Source organism: Dama dama, chromosome 27 (assembly GCF_033118175.1).
Source record: "Dama dama isolate Ldn47 chromosome 27, ASM3311817v1, whole genome shotgun sequence".
Classification (NCBI taxonomy): Eukaryota; Metazoa; Chordata; class Mammalia; order Artiodactyla; family Cervidae; genus Dama; species Dama dama.
In genome coordinates, this window is record NC_083707.1 from 2,771,909 (window position 1) to 2,795,828 (window position 23,920).

General features: G+C 40.8%; 2 pseudogenes; one reads left to right on the plus strand and one right to left on the minus strand.

Moving 5' to 3' along the window:
• LOC133047733 (conserved oligomeric Golgi complex subunit 2-like) overlaps window positions 1-23,920 on the plus strand; it is a 38,059-nt pseudogene that overhangs the window by 12,142 nt on the left and 1,997 nt on the right.
• LOC133047734 (chloride intracellular channel protein 4-like) lies at window positions 17,609-21,610 on the minus strand (annotated as a pseudogene).

A 23,920-nucleotide genomic window follows, 5' to 3' on the forward strand; every position in this document is an offset into this window, starting at 1 on the left:
CAGGCTCTTGTCCTACACTGCCAGCTGCCAGCACCACCTACCGTCCCTTACTCTGCAGCTGTCTTTATCACCACCCTTCTCCTCATCAACCAAGACCTCACCTGCCTTTTTAATCTCAACTCAAGAAGCTTCTCTGAGATTCTAAGATCATTGAGGGATAAGACTGTTTCTATCTAATTCATCATTGTATCCTCATTGGCTGACTGTTAGTAGACATTTCATGTTTATTGAATGAATTAATTCACTTTTCTATAAAATTTTTGTGATTTGTCTGGTGGTGGTGCTTTAGTCACTAAGTCGTGTCTGACTCTTGCGACCACATGGACTGTAGCCTGCCAGGCTCCTCTGTCCATGGGATTCTCCAGGCAAGAGTACTGGAGTGGGTTGCCATGTCTAGTTTATTCTCATCGTTTCTTTTACCTTTGCTTTGGTCTGACTCTTCATATTTTGTTTAATTTATTAGCTTCTGGACATGTTTCTCCACCTATGACCTGCCTTTTCCTGGCCATTCTTTTCCTTACTCCTTGATTCGTAATTTCCTTAGAACAACATGGCATCATGAAGTATCAGTGCTTAAGGATTGTTTAGTTCCTGATAGAATCTAGTCTAAAATTCTCCTAAATCTTCCCCCACCCTTTTATTTCTACTTCTCTCCAAAATGAAGGCTGCTGTGTACCCAGGTGCACCCTCCAACGCTGAGTGCGCCCTGTCAGTTGTACCTGTCCACCCTCTGTCCTCTCGTGACTGCTCTCCTCCACCGTCGGCCTCCACAGGCTCTCCAAGTCAGACTCGAGTTCCATCCCCTGCGCCAGATTTTCCTAGTGTCTGATTCAGATGGTTCTTTCCGTACTCTGACCACCTATGACGGTGATTGTATATGTATTGGGTTGGCCAGCAAGTTCCACTGGTTTTTAAGTAAAAATAAAAGACACAGTTTTCATTTTCACCAAGAACTTTATTGAACAGTGTATTCACAGTTTTGTTCCACTACCTTCTGCCGTTTTTTTCAGGCAGCTTCATAATTCCATCTTCCCAAAACTTTTTATATTTTTGAGCAAAGAACTGTTGCAGATGTCTTTTATGGTCTTCCAGGGAATTGAGATTTTCCCCTTAAGAGAATTTTGTAAAGACCAAAATAAGTGAAAATCTGAAGTTGCAATGTCTGGTGACTGTGGTGGATGAATCAGAACTTCCCAGCCAAGCTGTAACAGTTTTTGCCTGGTCATCAAAAAAACGTGGTCCTGAGTTATTCTGATGCAAGATAATGCGTTTTCTCTTGACTATTCCAGATGCTTTTCGTCTAGTGCTGCCTTCAGTTTGTTTAATTGGGAGCAAGTACTTGTTAGAATTAATCATTTGGTTTTTCAGAAGGAACTTATAGAGAATCCCCTTCCAATCCCACCGTATACACAGCATCACTTGTGGATGAAGAGCAGCCTTACCTATGATTGTGGTGCTTCATTTTGCTTGCCCCACGAGCTCTTCCATTCTGCATAATTGCACAGTACCCACAGAGGATGAGATGGTTGGATGGCATCATCAACTCAATGGACATGAGTTTGAGCAAACTCTGGGAGATAGTGAAGGACAGGGAAGCCTGGCATGCTGCAGTCCACGGGGACAACTGAGCAACTGAACAAAAACAGCAATCCACTTTTCTCTCTCCTGTCACAATTTGCTTTAAAAATTAAACATTTTTGTTACATTTAAGTAGAGAATTATCTGTGGAAATATGGTCAAGAAGGTTCTTTTTTCACTTCACTTATGTGGAACCCAAACATCAAAACGATTCACATAACCAAGCTGGTGCAAATGGTGTTCAGCAGTCGATTTGGATATTTTGAGTATGTTGGCCATGTCCTGCATGGTGTAACATTGGAGGGGATTGTTCTCAGTTAAGGTCTCAGTTTGATTGCCATCAACTTCAACTGCTCTTTTCAACCGTGGCAAAATCTATCCAGTGAGAAGTCTCCAGCACAGAACTTTGCAAGCCATTTTGACACTTCAGTCAGTCACAGCACCTTCTCCATACACTGCACAAATCTTACTTTGCATTTCAGTTGTATTCTTACCTTTCTTGAAATAATAAAGGATAATACACAGAAAATGTTGCTTTTTTTCCTCCTTTAATATTAAAATGACTACACAAAAATTCAATAGTCTTGATTTTTTTTAATGCATACTGATATGACAGCTGTCACAATACAGTCTTACAAAATTATTTCTAATGAAATTAAAGACAGCCAAGCACTACTAGAGCCATCTTAATGGTAAAAAAGTTAAGTAACTTTTTTGCCAACCCAATATTACTATTCTTTTGGTCGTTAATCCTCTGTGATCTTGGCTTTATATGTCATTTTGCCCTGGAATCATGAGTACCCTCAACAGCAGTTGTATTTGATATTATGTATTTTTGTCAATATCTACATAATACTGGCCCAAAGATAATTAAGTTATGTGGAATTTAATGTATAAGTTTTGTAATGCCACCAAACAATTTCTGCAGTACGTTTTCTTTATTCTTTTACAGAGTCTTCGGTCATCTGTCAGTGAAGGAATTCGGGCAGTAGGTGAACGAATGTCTAAATAAGAGGACATTAGGGGAAAAAAGGTATCCTTGAGTGTCATACTGTTAAACACGGGCTTATGGTAGCACCTTGGAGCTAACGGCACTTTCATGGATGCGGTGTCATAGACTCCTCTTGGTACCTCTGCAGAGAGGAGTGCGGGATCTTCCTTTCTCTTTAGGCAGCAGCATTCAGCCAGGCTCCTGAGGGGTTCAGCCAGAGCTGGAGCCCAGGTCTTTTCACTCCTTGGCTGATTAAAGTCCTATTGATAAGAAGGGTGTGGTAAAGTAACTAATTGAAGAAAAAGACAAAGATATTGCATATTCTTCTTGTGCTTTATTAATGATAGCATTAAAAATTTTTAATGTAGATTTCTTATGCTACATGCCAGCTCAAAGCCTCATGTCTTCTCAGCTTCTCAGCATATGAAACTTTTTTCTTCCTCCCAAAACTGTTTCTATGCTTATAATGTCATGTTAACTATTTGAAATAAAGCAGAATTTTAGAGGTACCCAAATGGCCACAAAATTAACATTCCTCAATTTTTTCAGAATAAGACACAGGAATAACTGGTATCAGTGAAGCATTTTACATTTTAACAGGCATAAAACTAATTTCTCAGCACCCTTGTAAAGAAGATATTCAAATTTTAGTGATACGGGAGCAAGTAGGCCTTCTAAGGCCAGCTCTTCCAGTGTTCTGCTGCAGGTGGAAAAACTAGTGTGTTGCTCTCTCATTCTGCCACATTTACTTCTTTTGTTTCCACTTCTTAACTGTACCTCTGCATGCACTACTTTTAATTTTTAGCAGTCTCATGTTTTGATTTGATTTTCTGACTTTAATGGATATAATATTACATTATCATATAATATTACATATCCATTGTATATATTGTAGTAATGTAATATATAATACATATGATATATATGTCCATTATTATTGGATATAATGGGATTAGAATTTGAGACAGTTATCAGCTTTCGTCCAGGGATTTCAAGAATGTAGTGCCTTTCTGGGAAAGGCTGTCAGCCTTGTGAGAGCAGGGACTCTTTGCCTGTTCTGTTCACTCGTGTGCTCCCTGCCTGGGTCAGTGTCTGGTGCACAGTGGGTGCTCAGTAACTACTCACATATTTTATTTTGTCTTTTTTTAGAGTGATTTTTATTGGAGTCCAGTTGCTTTACCGCGCTTTAGTCTCTGCTGCACAGCAGAGTGGATCCGTCACACACACGTGTCCCCTCGTGTTTAGATTCCTTCCCATTCAGGTCACCACAGAGCACTGGATAGAATTCCCCGTGCTATACTACTGTATAGTTCTGGGAACTGTTTGTTTAATGAGTGCTTTATATCTTTCTGTTCTTTTAAGGATGGGTTTTTTTATAATGCTCAACTTCTTTGATAAGGTTGTATAATAATGGCTTTAATGAACTGATGCTTAAGCATATAATTGTGTCATATACATGTCAATAGGATAAAGATGATCACAAGCTACAGTTATAACACGAAAAAGGGTCATAAGAAAATAAATGTAGTACCTATAGAGAGGTTCATTTAAGATAGGAAAAGAAAGGAATAAAAGTGTGGGAAATGAGGAAACAAAAAGTCTAGTTTTCTCCTTTTTTAACTATAAACTTGCAGTAGAATATTGAAAATGTGCTTCTTCTTGACACCTAAAATTAAGAGTTGCATTCTTGGGAATTCAGTTTTATGTAGAAGTGTTCAAAATATAGAATGCCCTACATACTCTAAGTTGACTTTTTGCTTTGTGTGTCCCTGAGTTTAGAATGGGGAAATAAAATGATTAAGATGAAATATAGTGATAACTGTGTGTTTTGCTTAATTATTATTTTACAGATATGTGTGTTGTGGCTTATACAGGTTATTCCATCAGTTGAGAAAATTGAAAAAATCTTAAATTCTCAACATTATAAAGAAACATCTGCACTAGAATCAAGCAGGTAAGTAAGTATTTTCTTTACTAAATATTACATAAATTAATACTTCGCATCTAGCCTAAATTTTTTATTTTTTAGTTAAAATTCATTTCTGAAAAAGAAGAAAAGCCAAGTCTATGGTTCAGTGTTTTTGAGTGTAGCTTGTGGAAAATGGAGGGTGTGAGATGGTAAAGTTTATAATACATCCTTATAAAGGCTTTATGGTTATGGGCCACAGTTCCAATATATCACTTCCCAGGGAATCAGAGGAGTGTGCTTTTATTGGAAGAATTTTAGTCTTTGGAATTGCCTTAGAGAAGCACTGGCAAAATTTTGTTGATCTTCAAGATATGAGATAGCTTTCTTCTTTCCTAAATTCATTTAGACCAGAGTAATGCCCAGAGTATTGCCACTTATGTATCTTACCCTAGCATTATCTCTTTAAAGAAACGGGATAGGCACATTTAGCTAACGTTTGTCAACAAGAAAAAGAAAAAAAAACTTGTGAAATTAGGAAAAGATGACCATTTTCTTTGTTACATACTGCAACTGTCTTCTTATCTTTCTAGTCTGAATTTTAAATCAGCCAGGTAGGTGAGTGACTTAGAAAATGAGTAGCTCATACCAGCACCATGGGAAGCACCGTGGACAGATTTGTGCTGTATATTCCACGGTGCAGCCAGAGCCATGGAACTCAACTCCTGGTGTCATTGACAGTGGAAGGCTAACGGGAGCTCCTCTGGCAGGGTTGTCTGACACTGAGGTACCGTCAGCTCATACCTAGCATGTAGTAGGCCCTCAGTTCAATTGAGTTGCTCAGTCATGTTCGACTGTTTGTGACCGCATTTGATGGGTCATCCGTTCTGACCCATCCAGGGGGGCTGTTTGTCTCAAACTGTTCCAAGTCTCTTGCCCTCAGCCGCCTTGGCAGCTCCTGCCAGCTTATCCTCACTCGACATCCACCATGCCTGCCTTCCTGTTTTCTTTCCATTTTTGTCCATCCCTACTCTTCCTTTGATAGAGATGCATCACAATGTCTTTTTCTATAATACCGTTCCTTTGTGGTATTCCATCTTTAATGTAATAGATATTATGCTGTTTCTTGCTCAGAATCACCTTGGAGGACTTTTTAAAAATTCAGATCAGCAACTTTGAGTTGTAGAGGAGGGAAAACCAGGGCAATGTAAATAACCGGATAGAGCTAGAGAGAGGGAAGGGAAGTTAACGATGAAGAAGGCCCTGAATGAGAGAGGCTGGGGAAGGAGATGTAAACAGCCACACTGGCCTGGGCCAGCTCTTGCTTCTCGGCTGGACCCTGTGGTCGGGGCCTGGCAGTGTCAGGGGCTTATGCTTAACTTTTCTAGTTTTCCACTGTCCTAGAACATGCTGTAAAAGCTCATGGCACAAAGGATGCTATAGCTTCTACCTTATAACAAGGGGGCTATGGAAAAGCACAATGAAAGCATCAGGATTGCTGATCATGTGATATATTCTTGGAAATTAAAAACTTTTAGGAATTAACTCTTTTTAATTGTCTCCACTAGCCCACTTTTGACTGGACAGATGTTGGAGAGAATTGCCACAGAATTTAATCAGTTACAGTTTCATGCTGTTCAAAGCAAAGGCTTGCCTCTTTTGGACAAAATAAGACCAGTAACTGTTGTTGTAGATTTTTCACACTTTAGTATTTAGGAATTTGCTAAATAATTTTGATTTTACCTGGTACAGGCAGACCTTGTTTTATTGCCCTTAGATTTATTGTGTTTCACAGATATTGCACTTTTTTTTAATTGAAGGTTTATTGCAGCACTGCATCAAGCAGGTCTATCACCATGCTAGTACCCTTTTAACAGCACTTGCTCACTTCAAGTGCTGTTATCTCTGTATCTCATTCTGGTAGTTTTCACAGTGTTTCAAACCTCCCCCGGCAAAATGATGATAGCTTACTGAAGGTTCACATGATGGTTGCATTTTTTAGCAATAAAGCATGTTTTAATTAAAGTAATTAAGGTCTATATCTTGTTTGTTTTACACATAATGCTTTTGCCAACTCAATATACTGTATGTAGTACGGTATAAACATATGCTTTATATCTGCTGAGAATCCAAGAAACCCCCATAACTGGCTTTATTGTGCTAGTAGTCAATTTATTGTGGTGGCCTAGAACCACACCTGCAGTATCGCCAAGGGATGCCTGTATTGTTCTGACAGTTGCTGACCTGCAGGATTTTGAAACTAGCTTTGAATTTTCTCTTTCAGTTTTTGTGTTTTAGGCCCCTGCCTCCTAAGTGTCACACATTATAGATTTTGTGTAAAGACACAGGCATATTCTCTGAGTTATAAGGGTAAAATTAATTCTAAATTTCATGTAACTTGACACACTATATGATTTAGTCAGAATTAATTTATCCAAAACTCTTGACTGGACTTTAGAATCATGATGTTTGTCAGATTTACTCTGTAGCTTAAAAGAACCTCATTCTGAAGTGATATCTAAATCCTCCTTTGATACAGCAAAGATTAACTTACAAAGAGATGTGAGGAGGAGGAGGAGAGATTCATTGTTTCTCTCCAGAAAATGTTAATATTTAATTTTACATATCTTCTGTTGGAATAAGAAATGTGTTATGTGTGTGTTTGGATCTTTAGAAATGATTGCAACTGGAGCTGTTTAACCTGTCTTTCTTGCAGCATATAGCTGGTATTACAGCCATGTTACAACAGTCACTGGAAGGCCTCCTATTAGAAGGTCTTCAGACTTCCAGTGTCGATATTATTCGGCACTGCTTACAGACTTAGGCCACAATTGACAAGACACGGGATGCAGAGGCATCAGTTGGTCAAGTCCTCGTGAAACCATACGTAGATGAGATTTGTGTACTGTTGAATAAGGCCTTCATTCAGCAGATGTTCATAGAGCATCTGCTCTGTCTTGGATGCTTTACTGGGTGTAAGGGGTAGTTTAGAGGCCTTTCTGTAAAGATTCTCAGTTACTGTAGTACCATCAGTTGGAAGAAAAGGTTGGTCCCTGGTGGTGACAACCAGCATGCAGGAGTCAGGCACCTTCTTAGTGTTTTTTAGTGATGCTGTAGCCCAGGGCTCATGTTAATTTAGTGGGAGGAGGGTCTTGCCTAGGGAGACGGAATGTATCAAAACATTTTTAGGTCAGTTTTATGGTATGTAAATTATTTGCCACTAAATTCTTAAAATGAATTTTTAACTATCAGTCTAGTGGGTAAAATGGAGCAAGTAAGCAGATACCAAAACTGCAGTGTAAATTCCTGGTGAGGGAGCCTGCTGAAACCCTGACCATGGAAAATCTGTGCTGAAGGTTGTCTTCACAGAGATGTGGCCTAAGTCTTGAATACTGAGGAGTCTCTTAGCTAGGAAGGTGGGAGGGAGGAAATAGTCACTGATGCAGGACTTTCATAGGCAAATTAGCAGCATAATACCCTAAGTCCAGAACCTGACTATCCAGTGTCCTTCATCCCCAAGGATGCGGTTAAACTTTGGAAAGTAAGCATATTCTGCCTTTGAGCAGCCAGAATGTAGACTGTACCATATGAAGTTGCCACTACTCAACGTTTTCTGACACACAAAAGCGGCAGCTTCATCTGGTTCAAACTGATAAAAGTCACAAGCCCATCCTTAGTGTTTGCAGACTGTCTTCAGTCCTCTGTCAGTGTGGATCCTTTTTCTGTCCAGTAAGTACAAAGCCCTGTTCACCATGACTTTGGGATGAAAGCCTCCCATTTATAAATGGGGGACATGGAATCCCATTGATAAAAACGAAATGTAAGGATTAACTTCAATAATCCTTTCAGCTTTTATTAGAGTTACTAAAAATAAATGATCTGTCAGTTTCCTCTCTTCCTATCCTGTTATATTTCTTACCTAACTTGCTAAGAATGAAAAAGACAAATTACCTACATTATTTCTGTCTCGGTAAGTGAAAATCGTTACTAACTTATGCCTTTGTTTTTCACTGAACTGAACCTAATGTGCTAAATGAGAGAAACATTTGATGTTTCAGTGGCATATTAAATAAACCAAGGCCACATTTTAATTTCTTTTTAAATTCGTATGCTTGTCATTAACCTCTTGACTCTCAACCTTAACACAAAAGATAAAATAATAAAGTAAAATAAAATATATATTTCCATCTTTCTCTGTCTCACGCCGTCCCCTGATCTAAATTATGGTAGAAGAAAAGGCCGAGGTCAGTACAGGGAGGGGCTGTTGTTATGGGAAATTGTCATTTTATTTTGTTTTCAGTCTCGGGAGGGGAGGAGGCAAATGTGCTTGGCTTTCCAGCTTCAGGCCAGTCTCTGTCACCCAGCCTGTGTCTCCGCTGGATCAGAGCTGTGCTTCCAAATCCTGAAACTAGTTCTGAGTATAGCTGTTACTGTTAGAAAACATGTTAGCTGGGGAGGAGGGGGCATGAGGAAGCATACTTTTAAGGTTTTCTCTATTTTTCCTGTAGTGTGTAATTCATACCTCTCTTTGAGATGCTTTTTTAAAATGCTATTCACTTAATAGGTGATTCTAGAGCAGATTGTTGATAGTCGTCTGAGTGATCTCCAGCTCATGTATGATAAACTCTTGGAGTTCGTTCCCCATCACTGCCGCCTTCTTCGAGAGGTCACAGGAGGAGCCATCTCAAGGTAGTTTAAGCAGCTGTACTTAGAACTTGCGCCTGCTGATTATTGCTGCCTCGTTTGGGTCGGGTTCATATGCGCTCCCCTGGGTGAATTGTTAGCATGGCAGTATGAGGTGGGTGTGGGTCATCGCCTCAAAAGGAAACTGTAATGAGTAGGGCAGAGGTAAAGGGTACATCTTTGTGAATTCACAGCCTATATTTTCCCCTTTTGTGTACTTTTTCCTCAATTACATGTGAAATAAAAGTTGGTTTCCTTCCATTATTCTGATGTTGTAATCTGTTTATAAATATGAATTCTGTGTAATTCCACAAGTTTTATATTAATTGTGGTTAAAGTCATCTTCAGTTTTCCCTCCTCTTGCCTGATTTCCATACTTTTCGCTTTGTTTCATAAATACCCGGCTGCCTTTCACCATCACCACTGGCCTGATCTGGGCCTTTGTCATAGTTTTATCCAGAATAACAGGATCTGCCCACCTCCTCTCCCTGCCTCTACCCTCTCCCTTCCCCTCTGCCCTTCGGCTGTCACATAGACCCACAATTCTGATATGTAGGCACTGCCTTCTTCCTAAGTCTTTAGTGGCTGCTTGTTGCGTGTGGAGGAAAGTCTAGGCGTCTTGATGCGGCGTACGAGGCCCTGCGCACTCCAGCCTCAGTGGTCCTTGTGTGTGGCACTCTATGGGCTTCCCTTGCTCCGCTGGTCCCCGGCACACATTTGGTGGGTCTGTGTTTTTCCTCAAGAGTCCTCTGCCTTTCCATTTCTTTTTGTTGATCTGTCATCCCGTGTGAAGCCCAACGCAGATGCCACTTCCTTCAAGAGACCGCCCACCTTCCATCCTAAAGTCTGGCTTTCATCCTGTTCTCTGCAGGCGACTGCGTGTTGCTCTCACTTCTGTTGAGGACTAGTTTCCATCTTAACAGCTTGCTGCCATCCTGCACAGCCCATACTCCCCACCCCTGGCACAGTGTCTTAAGACAGCAACTATCCAATGTTTGTGAAATGAAAGACTCAGTCAATTTGCAGCACTAGAAAGGCAAATCAAGTCCCTTCATGGAGTGAAAATTATTTTTAGCCTTGAAATTTTTTTTTTTTGAAAAGAGAAACCTGGGGAATAAATGTGCTGATTGACTGGGAAGTATCCTCTCTGTTTCCACTAGATGATTTCAGATGAAGCTTTGTTTTGCCACTTTTGTGTAATAATAGTCAAGATTTAGTTGGATTTGGATTTGGGGTAAGAATTTAATAGAAGTCATCATGTGAAATTAAGGAGGCCACAGTAACAAAACAACTGATCCTTAGATTTGACAAGCCTAGTCTTGGTCCTGAAATGTCAAGTTTCATGCCTCACATGTTTGTTCTTTTCCACAGTTTTCAGGGTGGCAGAACTCATGTAGAAAGCTCGGAAATTTGAGTATCTAGACTGTACCTTGGTAGGTCATCTGCCTTTGCTTCACGCCACATTGTCTTGTTGCCCTAGACCCTCCCTGGCTCAGCATCTGCCTTTGGGTGCTCTGTATACCCAGCAATAGCAGTGATGTTCAGGAGTTATTTTCCAGAGGACGTAAATTAGCTTTTCTAACTGTTGATCTTGCAGAGTTAAATTTTCCTTTTGAGGCTTTAATTGTATATTTAGTTTGGAAATGAGGTGATCTTGTCATTCATTGTTGCTCACATTATGTGCATTTGCATTCTACAATCTTCAATTTTGTTCTCTCTTCCTATACCTTATTAGAGCTAGTTCTTATTGGGATTAAAAGTATATGATATGATACGTGGAACTGGGTATGTGGGACATAGGCATCTCCTTTCCCTCATCGAATATAAAGAAAATTACCTTAATATAGAGCATGTTAACAATGCAGCAAAGTGGGTAGATCAGTGAGATGGTGTTGTCTAAAGATATTTACAGATTTTTAAGTAGAGAGAAACTTAAGGAACCCGCCTTTTTAATTTATATACTGTGTATTTAACACTATTAACATAGCACTTACTATATGCCAGTAAGTGCTAAATGCTTTACAAACCATACACCATCCTAAATGCTTTACAAACCTTATTCCATATAATGACCCTATGATTTTAAAGATGAGGAAACCAAAACATGGTTAAATGACCCGAGATTTGAACTCAGATGCTGTGGCTCCTGATAGCATGATTTTCTCTCAGTGTTCTCTCTCACCTAAGTGTGTGAATTAGAAACTCAGAATTTGGCCTTTTTGCTGACAATACAAAATAAAGCATGTGCATATGGAAACCATGAATGTTATCAGGGTTTTTTTTGTATTAAGAGTTGTAATGCAGATTTTACATGAAATGGTCATAGAACGTTAGACCTGAAGGTAATCAGAGGTAGCTGAGTCACAAAGCTGTTAGTAATTGGTAAATTAGTGTGATTAACAGTGTTTTAGAGCTGAGTGGTGTTAAGGTTGAATGCAAAGATTGCTTTTCTTGTGGTATTAGATTGCTGCTTTTTCAAGATAGTGTATAAACATGGTAGTCCATTTAAGGGGAGAAAACTGTGCCACAGCAAGTCGGCGTAGTTTTGCATTATCCTTGACCCCAGCTGTCTGCTATGTTTGCTATAATTGTAGGAGTCAGGACACAGAGGATGTGTCAGGTTCTAGGTGAGAATGAGATCAAGGAGTGAAATACAAGTTTGGGCCTAAAAACAAAATAATTGACAAATACAGTTGTTTTTCAAAAGTTGAAGTAAATTTTAGGCTGAGGAACTTTTATTTTACTAAAACACCACAGTGGAATTTTGCTTTTTGTAAGTAGATGTTTCTGGTGTATTTGACTGAAATTTTTCTCTTATCTTACAGTGAAAAGGGCAATACTGTTCCCGGCTATGATTTTTTGGTGAATTCTGTCTGGCCAGAAATAGTACGAGGATTAGAAGAAAAGTTACCCTTGCTTTTTAATCCTGGGCATCCTGATGCATTTCACCAGTTACCTTTCCCTCTGTTGTCTTGATTCTTGAAGGTGTTAACCTGAGATAATCGTGTCTTTTTTGCACAGTCTTTTGCACAGTTCTGTGGTTTATTGAAAATCACAGTCTGAGTTGCGGAGCCAGCATTTACCTTAAAAATACATGCATTATTTTATTCAGATCATAGTCTCTGATACTTTGGGGACTAAGAATATTTTTTAGAATGTAAGGTAGAATTCAGTCGAGAAGCAGTTATGACTAGATATGGATGTTTTTTATCTAAATTTTAAAAAATATCTTAAGGACTGTTGAAAGCAAATCTCTTTACAGTTGTTTTCGATGAAAAATTAATTTTTTAGAACTCTTCTATATCACTTAGAAGGAAAACAAGAAATAGTAATTGGATTGTAGTATATATATTATATAACTAATACTGTAATTATTAATGTAGTATAAAAATGTCCTGTATAATTTGAAAGATTAGGAGGCCTTGATATTTCTTTTTTTTTTTTTTTAAATCATGTTTTTTATTTAAAGGGCTTCATGGTTGAAATAGCAAAAGGAAACCCATATGTTAATTTTCCATTTTTTAAAGATGTTATGTAGTGTCCTGGAGAGGAATGAAGACTCTAGGCCAAATGGCCTAAGTCTGCACCCCGATCTCCTGCTCAGTTCCCTGCTGCTCAGCCTCTTGGTGCCTCTCCTCCTCTTCCTGCTCTGGATTTTGATTTTTGTTTCTTTTATTTTTTTATTCAATATGACAATCTTTGTCTATTAATTAGGTAATTTATTAAATTGACAATGATCGTAGTGATTGATATATTTGTGGTTTTTTTAGTTCTTCCTATTTGTCCCATTTTTCTTCCTTCTTTTCCTTTCTCTCTCTTTTTTTTTTTTTTTTTTTTTTCTTTCCCACCTTCTTTGTATTGTGCACTTTCGGGAATTTGTTTTTCTCATTTATTCTTTTACCCCTCTACTGATTTGGAAGTTCTGCCCGCCGTTTATTTGTGTATTAAGTAACCTTAGTGTTTACTTAACAGAATTTAAAGTTACTGGTGTCCTTCAGCCTCCCACACAGCACAAGGATCTTAGATGCCAATCATGCCATTCCATAGTATATGTTAGTTACCAGGGTCTTATTTCTGTTTTGATTTTTTTATGCCCCCCAATTGGGCATTACTTTTATTGCTTTAACATGGCCATCATCCTCCTGTCAAAATTATCCCACATGTTTATCATTTCCTTTGCTTATTGTTCCTTCTTGGATGTTATACCTTTTCTCTTGGATCATTTTCCTTCCTCCTGAAATTCATCTCTTACAAATTTCTGTTGATAATAAATTTCACTTTTTTATGATAAACCCTCGGTTAGTATTTGTTTGCAAATAACTTTATACCTTCTATGTTTGAAACGTAGTTTTGCTGGAAGTATTATTCTCTGCAGTTAGAACTTTGTCACTTGAAAGTAGTTGTTGCTGTTGTTGCTTGGTAGTTATAATGGCTTTTTCCCCTGGCTCCTTTTAAAATTTTCCCAGTGACTTTGGTGTGCTGTTTCATTCTGATCTATCTAGTGTGGACTTCTTTTTATTTGCTGAATTTAAGATTTGTTGGGTTTTCTGAATCTGAGGATTGGTGGTTTTTTAAATCATTTCAGTATCATTTTTATTCATTAACTCAGTTGTGCTTCTTTCTCATTCCTTTATTATTTGCTTTTAGAACTCTTAATTAATTATCCTCACTTTATCTTTCATGTTTCCTGAATTTATTTTATTTTTCATCTCTTTGTGCTACATTCTGGGTAATTTCTTGGGATTTTTCTTCTAGTTCAAGAATTCCTTTTTCAGTTGTGTCTAAATTCCTTTTCACATGTTTCAAATTTATCATTATTTTCATTTCTAGCAGCTCTATTTGCCTCTTTTTCTAATTGTGCTTGGTCGCTTTGCTTACTGATCTTTAAAGTGTAGAGAGGTACAGGTTGAGTGTGGTGAGCCTGGGCCTAATAACTTCACAACAGGTGAAGTTCATAAATTTAGAACTTTACTATCAGAAATACCACTTATCTATTCTCTTGACCCTTGTTACAGTATGTTGAACCATATAATTAAGTAATATGATTTTCAACCAGTTGTGTGACACTGAGTTTTGTGACTTTATAAAATAGATCTTTGTAAATAAATAAAGTATGGCTTTTAAAAATAGATACCATAAGCAGAATGAGGTAATGGTCTTAAGCATTAGCAATGCTAATGCTAGACCCTTTACATCCCTCTTTAGAGAATCATATTGATTGTGTTAGGCTCAGGAGATATTTCAGCTCAGGAATGAAGCTTTTTGATGAAATCATTGACTTTGGAATTCTAAACCAATACTTAATGTTCATGGTTACATTTCTTGCAAGAAATGCTTTCAGTTTTCAGTGTTAATGAGACATGCTTTTGAGAAGAGAGAAGTATTTTTGCATTGCTTTAATATCCATTATATGCAGGGGTGTGGTTTTATCCCAAAAGGGATGAGTAATAACTTTTCTTTGTCTCAGCTCCTCACATCTAGAGCACACTTAGGGAATTCAGTAAGTGTAGCTAAGAGTCGGACACAACTGCGAGACTTCACCTTCACTTTTCACTTTCATGCACTGGGAAAGGAAATGGCAATCCACTCCAGTGTTCTTGCCTGGAGAATCCCAGGGATGTGGGAGCCTGTTGGGCTGCCCTCTGTGGGGTCGCACAGAGTCGGACAGGAGTGAGGCGACTTAGCAGCAGCAGCTCCAAACCAGTTGAAAGGAATTTAACACTATATGGTGTTTACTGTACTACAGTTCCCATGTAATCACAGACATCATATTTAGGCGATTGGTTTGGTGACCCAGAATGGAGCTTCTCTTCAGTGAGAAGTAACGTGGGAAATCCTGCAGTGTTCCCCCTAGAGCCTGGGGACTGAGAGCCCTTGCCAAAGGACGCGCAGCTGCAGGTTTGCACTGCTGACTGTCTGGGCTTCTGGTTCCTCTATTTCCTTGCTTTGTTTCTGAGTCAGTTCTCTCTGAGCCTGAGCAGAAGAGAAAGTGTCATCTCTGTGGGAGATGATAATGAAAGCAGTTAACCTAGTAGTGTAGTTTTCTGGGTTAAATTAAATAACACAATTGTAAACACTGTGTCCAGATGATACATGTTCAGTAAGTGTTACCTGCTGCTCTTAGTGGTGTTGCTAGATTCCCCTTGTCAGTCTTCATGCTGTCCCATCTATAAAAATGATGTAATTACTCACATGCTTTGAGTAATTGCTTTTCTTTTCTTCCCTCCTTTCTTCCCTTTCTTTAAATTTTCTACTTCTTCTCGAAAGGCAGTGAAAACTATACCGCTTAATCTGTGATCTCTCATGGTTCCATTGGACAGTTAGGGGTGCCCTAGAAGATGAGTGAGAGCTGTCACTTAAAGACCACTGGACTTAGCATACCTGGGTCTCTAGATGGGCTTGCCACCTAAGACCTTGAGCAAGTCATAGAACCACTTTGGGCATTACTCAGTGTGGGGATCTTCAGAGGAAGATCCTGTAAGGGCCTAATGAGATCTTAACCCTATGGTTCTGTGTGTTGATCTTTATCTTGATTTCCATTTTTCAGTATGTGATCCCAATTCTGGTTAGTTTCCTTAAAGTGAAAATTCCACCTGTTTGTTCTTATTTTAGAAATATACCATAAGTATGGATTTTGTAAGAACATTTGAACAGCAGTGTGGATCACAGGCCAGTGTAAAAAGATCACAGGCAGGCACATCCCTGCCTATCACAACTTCAATAATAAGTGGAACTTGCCTGTTTATTTTCAAATAATGTCAGTAATTTATTCCCATCACCTCCACCCTTCTGAAATAGGATTTGAACACCAGTTCAGATGGACTGAACTCCATCTTACAGCCCCTTCTTGGAGATCATCATATTATTCCTTGGGAAACAATTTAGAACAGAAACGCACAAGAAGTATCATGATTGCCAAAGTTGTGGCCTGTATGACAAAAGGATTAAGTTTTACTCTCTTGTCATTAGCAAGCTGAGAACGCTAGATTCCAAGGGAGCTAGACCAGGCCCAGCTTCATTCCCAGGTGCTATGTCTTCATTCACCATGAAGAGACAGAGAGAGCTGGTCACCTAGCAGCTCTTCCTCTCCATTTTCCTCTTCCATCACTTGCTTCAAATAGCAGACCTATCCTTCATCTTTAGTTTTGCTCATCTGTAACATTTTTATCCTCAGAGGGAATCAGGAAAAGTGTTCTTTCTTGAAATATTCTTTGTAGCTGATTCCATCCATCAATGTATAAGAATTGTAGTTATTATTTTGGCTTCCTTTATAATCTTGGTGGGTATTCTGGAAAATGGTGACACTTTCTTTCCAGATAGCATAATGATATCACCAGTGTCAGTAAGTGGTCCTGTAGACAATTTGGGGGCAATTTAGGATAACTTCTTAACAATGTATGTTCCCCTAGAAAAAGATTCTCTTGAATGAGATCACAGTGAGTTCCTCCATAGAATGGTGTTAACTAGAGTATTTTATTATTTAGAATGATTTTTAAAGACTTGCAAGCTTTTTGTTTAAATTGCTGGATGCTTTCATTAATTATGATCCAGTCCTTCCCTGGAGTTCTTAGGAATAATTACAGAGAGGGAAATATATTAAATCCCTTGACTTGCCATGATTGAGAATGTATATAATCCTCTTTTGATGATGAAATCAAAGCTGTCAGACCGTTAGTATGGTGCTCTTTTACATACAATACTGAGCTTTATACTTAATTTTTCAAGTTTATGTTATCATGTAGGTAAGAAATTAAGGATTTGTTTGTCTGAGATACTCATGGACTGCATGGGATGTAATCGTTATGTGATGATCAAGATGTAGCCAGGGCAAGAAGCCCTTTTGGTTTGTGAGAAAAATTTTAAATGGTGAAGCATCATTTTATAGTGTAAGAGTGCAGTGGAGAAATAATATTTAAACATTCCGTGTCTCCTGTAGTCTACATTTTGGCTTAGATTGCTTTAGATATCTAAGAACCATCACAGCCCATACTCCTGTTTACTGCCTCCAAACACCTCTTAGCTAGTCATTTCCCCAGACCCCAGACCCCCACACTTGGTAATCTTGCACTGTCATGTCATTCTGCCTTCTGGAGCTCTGGGCCCTGCAGGGTAGCACAGCCTGGCCTCAGCCCATCTTCCTCTCATCATAGGTTCTCTCAAAGCTGGTAATTGAGTCTTAAACTATGCCGAAACTCAGCCAGTCCCATGAAAGACTTTTTTTTTTTTTTTTTTTACTATTTTATTTATTTGTTTTTATTTTTTTACAGTTACTATTTTAAAGGTTGAACAGTGCACCTCAAAAGTTCTGTCATCAATACACAGTGAATGGACTCCAGTGATGAAGGCTCCAGAGAGATGGCAAACTACTTTTAAAGTGAAAGCTTGTGATGGAGTGTCTCCAAATTGGAGGAGACGAGAATACGGGCTAGGGGATATAGGCAGGGTAAAGGAATTTCAAAGTACTACTGCTTAGGAGTATATATATTTCAAGACAGCTACTATACCTTGTCTATGCTTTATCCTAATCTGGAATAACTGCACGTTCATGCCAAATAAAGTTTCTACTTTCTAGGAAGAGGAGCAGTCTGTTAGGAAAAGTATGTTCTTAGTCAGGGGAAGATGTGAAGACATTTCTCTCATAAGTCCTCTTTTATTTGGTAATGTCTTTTGATGTCTTTTGGCGACATCACTGTATGCTATTTCAACCTTCTTATCACTGGGGCAGGTGTTGGTGAACTCATCCCTACTGTAGGCATTAGTTAGGTATCTCCAGGTGCCAGTCATTCCTTTTGGAATATCAAAGTTGGGGTATTTTTTCGCCACCACCTTGACAATGTGCAGCTTGGGCAGCAGGTTGCAGTCAGTTAGTGTCATTTCATTGCCATCCAGAAATTTACATGTGGAAAACTTGATGTCCTCCATACTAGTCTCATCAATTTCATCAGGGAGGGGAGAATGCAGATATTCACCTACTTTCTGCAGTGTTTTCAAGAGACCCCGCTCCACAGCTGCATTAGCCTCTGGCCTTGAATTCTTGATATATGCAGAGAATTTGGCAAAGATGTCCATTCCAGCAGTATTTGATTCTGGGTGTTTTGGTGAAAGCTTTAAGTACTTGGGAGGGCATAAGCCTTCTTCAAGAAATTCTTCAATCTTATTTACATCCATTTTGACCTCACTGTTGAAAGTTGTAAATGGTGGGTGGGTCCCCAGAGCCAAGTTCTGCAGGTCTGCAGGCTTCCTTTTCAGGTCAACAGTTGTGACACAACTCCTCTGAGCCAAAGAATCATGAAGAGCCTCTGGGAAAAGGGGCAGTTTCCTATGCTTTCACCATCACTGCCAGCCTTGACAAGAGCTCGATGATGGGCTCTTTGTTCTCCTCCTTCAACCCGTTCAGCAGCATCGACAAGGCCATGGCCAGTTCAGCTGGGCTCCGGGGACAGCGGTGGTGACAGCAGCCGTTTCTGCTCCGGGACTGCTCTGGCTACGGGCTCCCGCCACGCTGCAGCTCCTTGGACTGTTCTGGCATCTAGCTTGCCTCAGCCTCCGTGCCTCAGGCTCGTCTCCTCAGCACTGCCCCACGCCCCGCGCACGCGATTCTGAGGCTCTGAGGTGGCCGCAGCCCCGGCCCCTTCAAGTCGCGGGGGCGGGGCGCCAGGGCATGAGAGACATTTTTAATCTTCACCAGAGTCTAGCCATAAGCATTCAAAGGAATTGCTTAACTTTTCTTTGTGAATAGTTTTATTTAAAATTGATGAAATTTAAAAAGTTAGGTTTGAGTTATGAAGTGTGGAACCTGTTTTCCATGCATTTGCTCTTCCACTTAAAAAGAAATTCAAGTAATGCTTTATAGAACACCATTCTGTTGATTTTTGTCAGTGGTTGGGTTATTTATTCTCTGGGATAACAGAATGTTCTGCGAACATGGCTGGTGTCAAAGCTGTTTTGCTGTCTGATTCACTTCAGGGTCATTTAAAGTAAGCCTAAATGCCAGTAGGATGGTGATGTTTCAGCAAATTTCTAGGAAGGAATATCGGTACTAATATTGCACTCTCAGTAGCAATCAGATAGTCCCGGGTCTGACTCTGTGCCGACATCCCCGTCATCTTCAGGAAAAAAGGCACCCCTCCCACCACCACCATTCTGTGAGCACACGGGCACCCCTTCTGTCTCTGGTCCCCTGTTGTGTCAACACACCCTATTGTGTCAACACTTCACTTGTTCTTCCAGGAGTTTTGGAAAGTAGGGTTAGGTATTAGTTTTCATAGAAAGAGATTAAATACACATGGGCCCCCAGCAGTTTCAAATGGTCGTAAATCAGTGGCTGCCTGGAAGCTGGGTGTTAGCGCCCTAAGTGCTACAGGCAGTGGTGTGTCTTTTTTGATTGAGCTTTTGCTAGAATGGTGTATGCTCCCAGGATGGTCACATGTGTGTTCTCTGCTCCATTCAGCACATGCTTAGTGTGGCGTAGCTGCTCTACAGCGTGGAGTCTGTGTGGTACTGATGCGCCTTCCTTCCCCTCCACCCTCCTCAAGTTGTGTCCATGCGTCAGTAGAGCCGTGTGTGGGGGAGGGGGTGTGTGTCTCCAGATCATCCCCATACCCAAATGGAAGAGTTTAGGAGTGTTTGTATTTGGGGTTGCCTTTCTTACAAAGCCTCTATCAAGAGTAGAATGGCATCCCATATACCTGTGAAAACTATAGCATAACTTTTCAAATTTCACCAAAGTAACATCTCACTTTGTTTATTTTCTAAGAAGTACAACCTAACACCTCAATCCTGGAAGTTACTGGCCAGCAAAGCTACTTGAGGGGCTGGTGCTGGACTCCTGGAGGGTAGGGAGAGGGGACAACTGGGTCACATGACATAGACAGTTTTAGTCTTAGGGATCTCACACCTGGTCACACGTCATCTGCACGTCTGATTAAAAGGCATTAATGTTAGGGGTCTGCTGCATTTGTGTCTTGCACTTTCTCGTTTGTATGGTTTTCAGATTGTTGTGGCATACATACAGTTTTATCCTGTGTCATTACTTACACTGAATGATACCTGTTCCTCTGATGGCCGCAGAACTTCCAGCTGACCTCTCTACACGCTGCATTCAGTAGGAACTGTGCGGCATGTTACGGAAACCTTCCCTTCCTTGGGGCTGTGAAGGTGGCTTCTGGTTTTCCGCGTTCTGAACAATGCTGTGTTGGTGTCAGGCCTTTTCTGTGCTGAAGCTTCCTTCCTGTGTTTCGTGTGTTAACATGTGGGCAAACGGTGGGATTCGGGGTCTGAGGCGAATGCAGGAGCTGGTCTGCTCTCGTCACTGCGGGGCAGCCCTGCCCTCTCCCGCCAGTGTGCTCAGGAGCACCGCCTTCTTTGCGGTTCTCCAGTGCTCCCTTCTCTTCCTCCACTGCTCTTCTGCCTCCTTCTGGGCCTCTCCCTGCTGCTTGGAGAGACTCGCCTTTCAAAGGCTTCACAGGGCAGTCGCTGAGTTCTTTCCTGCGTGTGGCACAGGGAAGCTGTGGGGAGCGGCCAGCTCCAGCAGGCAGGGTGGTCCAGAGTCCTCTGCTCTCAGCCACTCGTGCCTTTGAGGGCAGGGCTGCTGCTATTTCTATGAAGTGCTGCTGCGTTTACTCTCCAGTTTCCTGAAGATCAGTCTCTGAACTGCTTTTAAAAAGCATGTAAGTGCTATCCAAAAAACCAAGATTGTGGATTAGGTAAATTGATGTTAAGTATGTGTCAGAATTTATTGGTAGCAAGGGAACTAGTGGGTGACAGAAGAATGTATGGTAAAGAAAGTATGAACATGGAAGGGTTATATAGGTGGGAAGGAGAATGCTACATAAGCAGCTAATTAAGGAAATGAATACACACACGGTTTCATTTCACAGTCATAAAAATGTGTCCACATGGGGTATTAAAACAGAAGGCTGTGAGAAGATGGTATGAAATGACAAATGGCCCAGCAGAGAAAACAGAAAACCCATCCAGAAAGCAGATCCTGAGCCTCAGGGTGGGCCTGCAGTTACCAATAGCAGCACGAGAGACAGGCAGCAGACATTTGATGAGTGCCAGGCAGAGACTTGTTCTGGTTTAACTGCCTACTTTCAGTGGTATGTCTCAAGCTGCAAAGATATAGAACATAGCTTCTGCATTTCTTAGTTTGAGGGACATTTGCTTTCTTCTGATAGTGTGGAGCTAAGAGGACTGGAAAAACCAGTCTTATGGCCCTGAAGTGATTACCTGATTATAGGTGGTGGGACTTGCCAGAAATGGCTTCCTGGTCAAGTAATTCAGATAAGTTTATTTCCTGCTCAGTAAGAAAAAAAATCTGGAGGCCAGGCATCAGGGCTGCTGGGGCATCTCTAAGGCACTGGCCCTACGAGCAAGCAGGAGAATGGTCCTATTGCCTGGGGAGGGGGAGGTTGGAGGGAGAGGCACCTGAAGCAGAGAAAACAGCCATTTACACTCTTGTTTTTTCTCTCAGATTTAGAGAAATAGCAGGATCCTTAGAAGCAGCACTTACAGATGTCCTGGAAGATGCACCAGGTAACATCCTCAAAGCGACAGAGGCTATTGTTAAGCGGGCTAATTCCTTTCACCAAGTCTTCTTGGTGGCCTTAGCGCCCTGAGAGCACTTTGACCTTTTGCTGTCTTCCAGTAGTGTTACTTGCTCAGTTGTGTCCAACTCTTTGCAACCCCATGGATTGTAGCCTACCAGGCTCCTCTGTCCATGAAATTTTCCAAGCAAGATTACTGGAGTGGGTACCCATTCCTGACCCAGGGATCAAACCCAGGTCTCCTGCATTGCATGCAGATGATTTACCGTCAGAGCCACCAGGGAAGTAAGTTAGACCCTGAAGATACAGTTTAAGTTCTTTTTTAAAAAAAGGTTTCTAGAGCTTCCAGCTGTATAGAGATGATGTAAAGGATACTTTAAGAACAGGGGAAGGAGACCACATTTTCGCTTCTGAATATAATGTGTCAAGGGGATATAACCCCTGCTGTGCTTAAGTGACAGCCTTTTTTTGTAGCCTTGTGGCTACCCTCCACTTCCCTCTCAAGCTGAGGTAAAGGATCAGAATGACCCTTCCCTCCAGAGGATGACTCTCAGCTCAGACTGCTGCCTCAGGCCTCCAGAGCCCTTGGCCCAGTCCTGGGACAGTGGGCGGGTGGCTGGGGTCAGCCTACGCTTTCCAGACGTGTTTGCATCTAGTCACGCTTTAGGCGTCCCTGGTGCCTGCTCACCCAGGTGGCTGTTCCTGTAGCCACAAAGCTCCGCTCCACTGTGCTCCCTTTTGTGCGGCCAACTTCCATCTAAACTGCACTCTTTTAGCCTCAAAAGTTCATTTTCAGCTGTCTTTGCAAAAGTAGCCATGTGTAATTGACTTCCTATATTTAAATAGCATATTCAGGAGTGGAAGGGAAGACAGGACGAATTCAAAACCAAAGATTAAACCCTTGCAAGTGACTGCCACTCCAATTTGCATTTGTTGCTTTATTATAAAGTACCTGTTAACTGATTATTTCTGATTGTTATATATGTTTAATATGCATCAAATGCCTGGGAGAAGGAGTCATGGAAAATTAGTAAACAGCGTTACAGGCCTCTTGGCTGTCCACTCCACCTCCCTAAATCTTCGCTGACCTCATAGGATTCTTCAGAATGTCATTGGCTTCACTCTTGGCTTGTCTGTTGAAGATTTTAGCTGTTAGCCCTTCCACTGCGACTCCTTAACTGTGCGTTTTTACCTCTAGCTGGGAGCTCGTGTCACCTTTTGGCTTCTCATAGGACGTGGAGCAGCCTTCGGAGGTGCTGGTCTGACAAGATGTTCTTGCCACTGCTGGCGCATCGTCTGTGGAGACTGACGCTGCAGATCTGGCACGGTACTCCATATTTGTCAAGGAGGTGAGGGCTGGCTGGTGCTCATCCCTAATCAAGACTGAAATGAATTAAAGATAGGTTAAGCTAAACGTGCCAAGATTTTTAAAGCCCATGTGGTCATGAGCGGTTGATGCAAGGGCTATAGTCCAACTTCCCAAGTTTCTGTCCGTTGCACTGGATTTCCTTTTCACTCTTGTTTATGTGACCTTTAGGGGCATCAGTTGTCACATATTCATTGCTTTGTCCTTTTGAAAAGCACCGCATTGACCTCATTTTCCCTTAGGAAAACCAGAATCTTTGTAAGGTGCCTCCAATACAGAGGCACCATAAAACAGAGATGATCATTTTAATGAAGATGATAAAAATATCCATATTTTTTCCTTAATATTTGGAAATTGAAAAACACCAAGTGGCTGAAATTAGAAGGTTGTAAAATTGATTAACCTTGCCTTCGTTTCAGAAACCCTTTTCAGCTTGGCTGTATTAGGTATTCACATGCCTATGATGACTGATCAGTTTTTGTGCATAAAGCCACAGTGGTCCAGTGCTGAGCACCCGGCCCCACCAGGTCCGCTCCAGGCCTCAGAGATGCCTGCTGCACAGACAACTCAGTGATAGACACACACCCCGGCCAGTGCAGGGTGATGAGTATAAGAGAGCGTGAGCAGAAGTGTAGGAAAGATGACATGGAGAAGCCATCATCCACGGACACGGAAGCACTCTGTCAACTGGAGGAGAGTGTTTCAGTGGAAAAAGCACAGGCTTCAAGTCAAAGTCAGACCTTGGCCCTGCTGCTCTTTTTAATTTTGTGGTCTTAGGGAAATTGGCTGAATCTCAGATTCTTAGTCTGTAAAATAGGAACACAGCTTCTACATATGCTTGTTGTGAG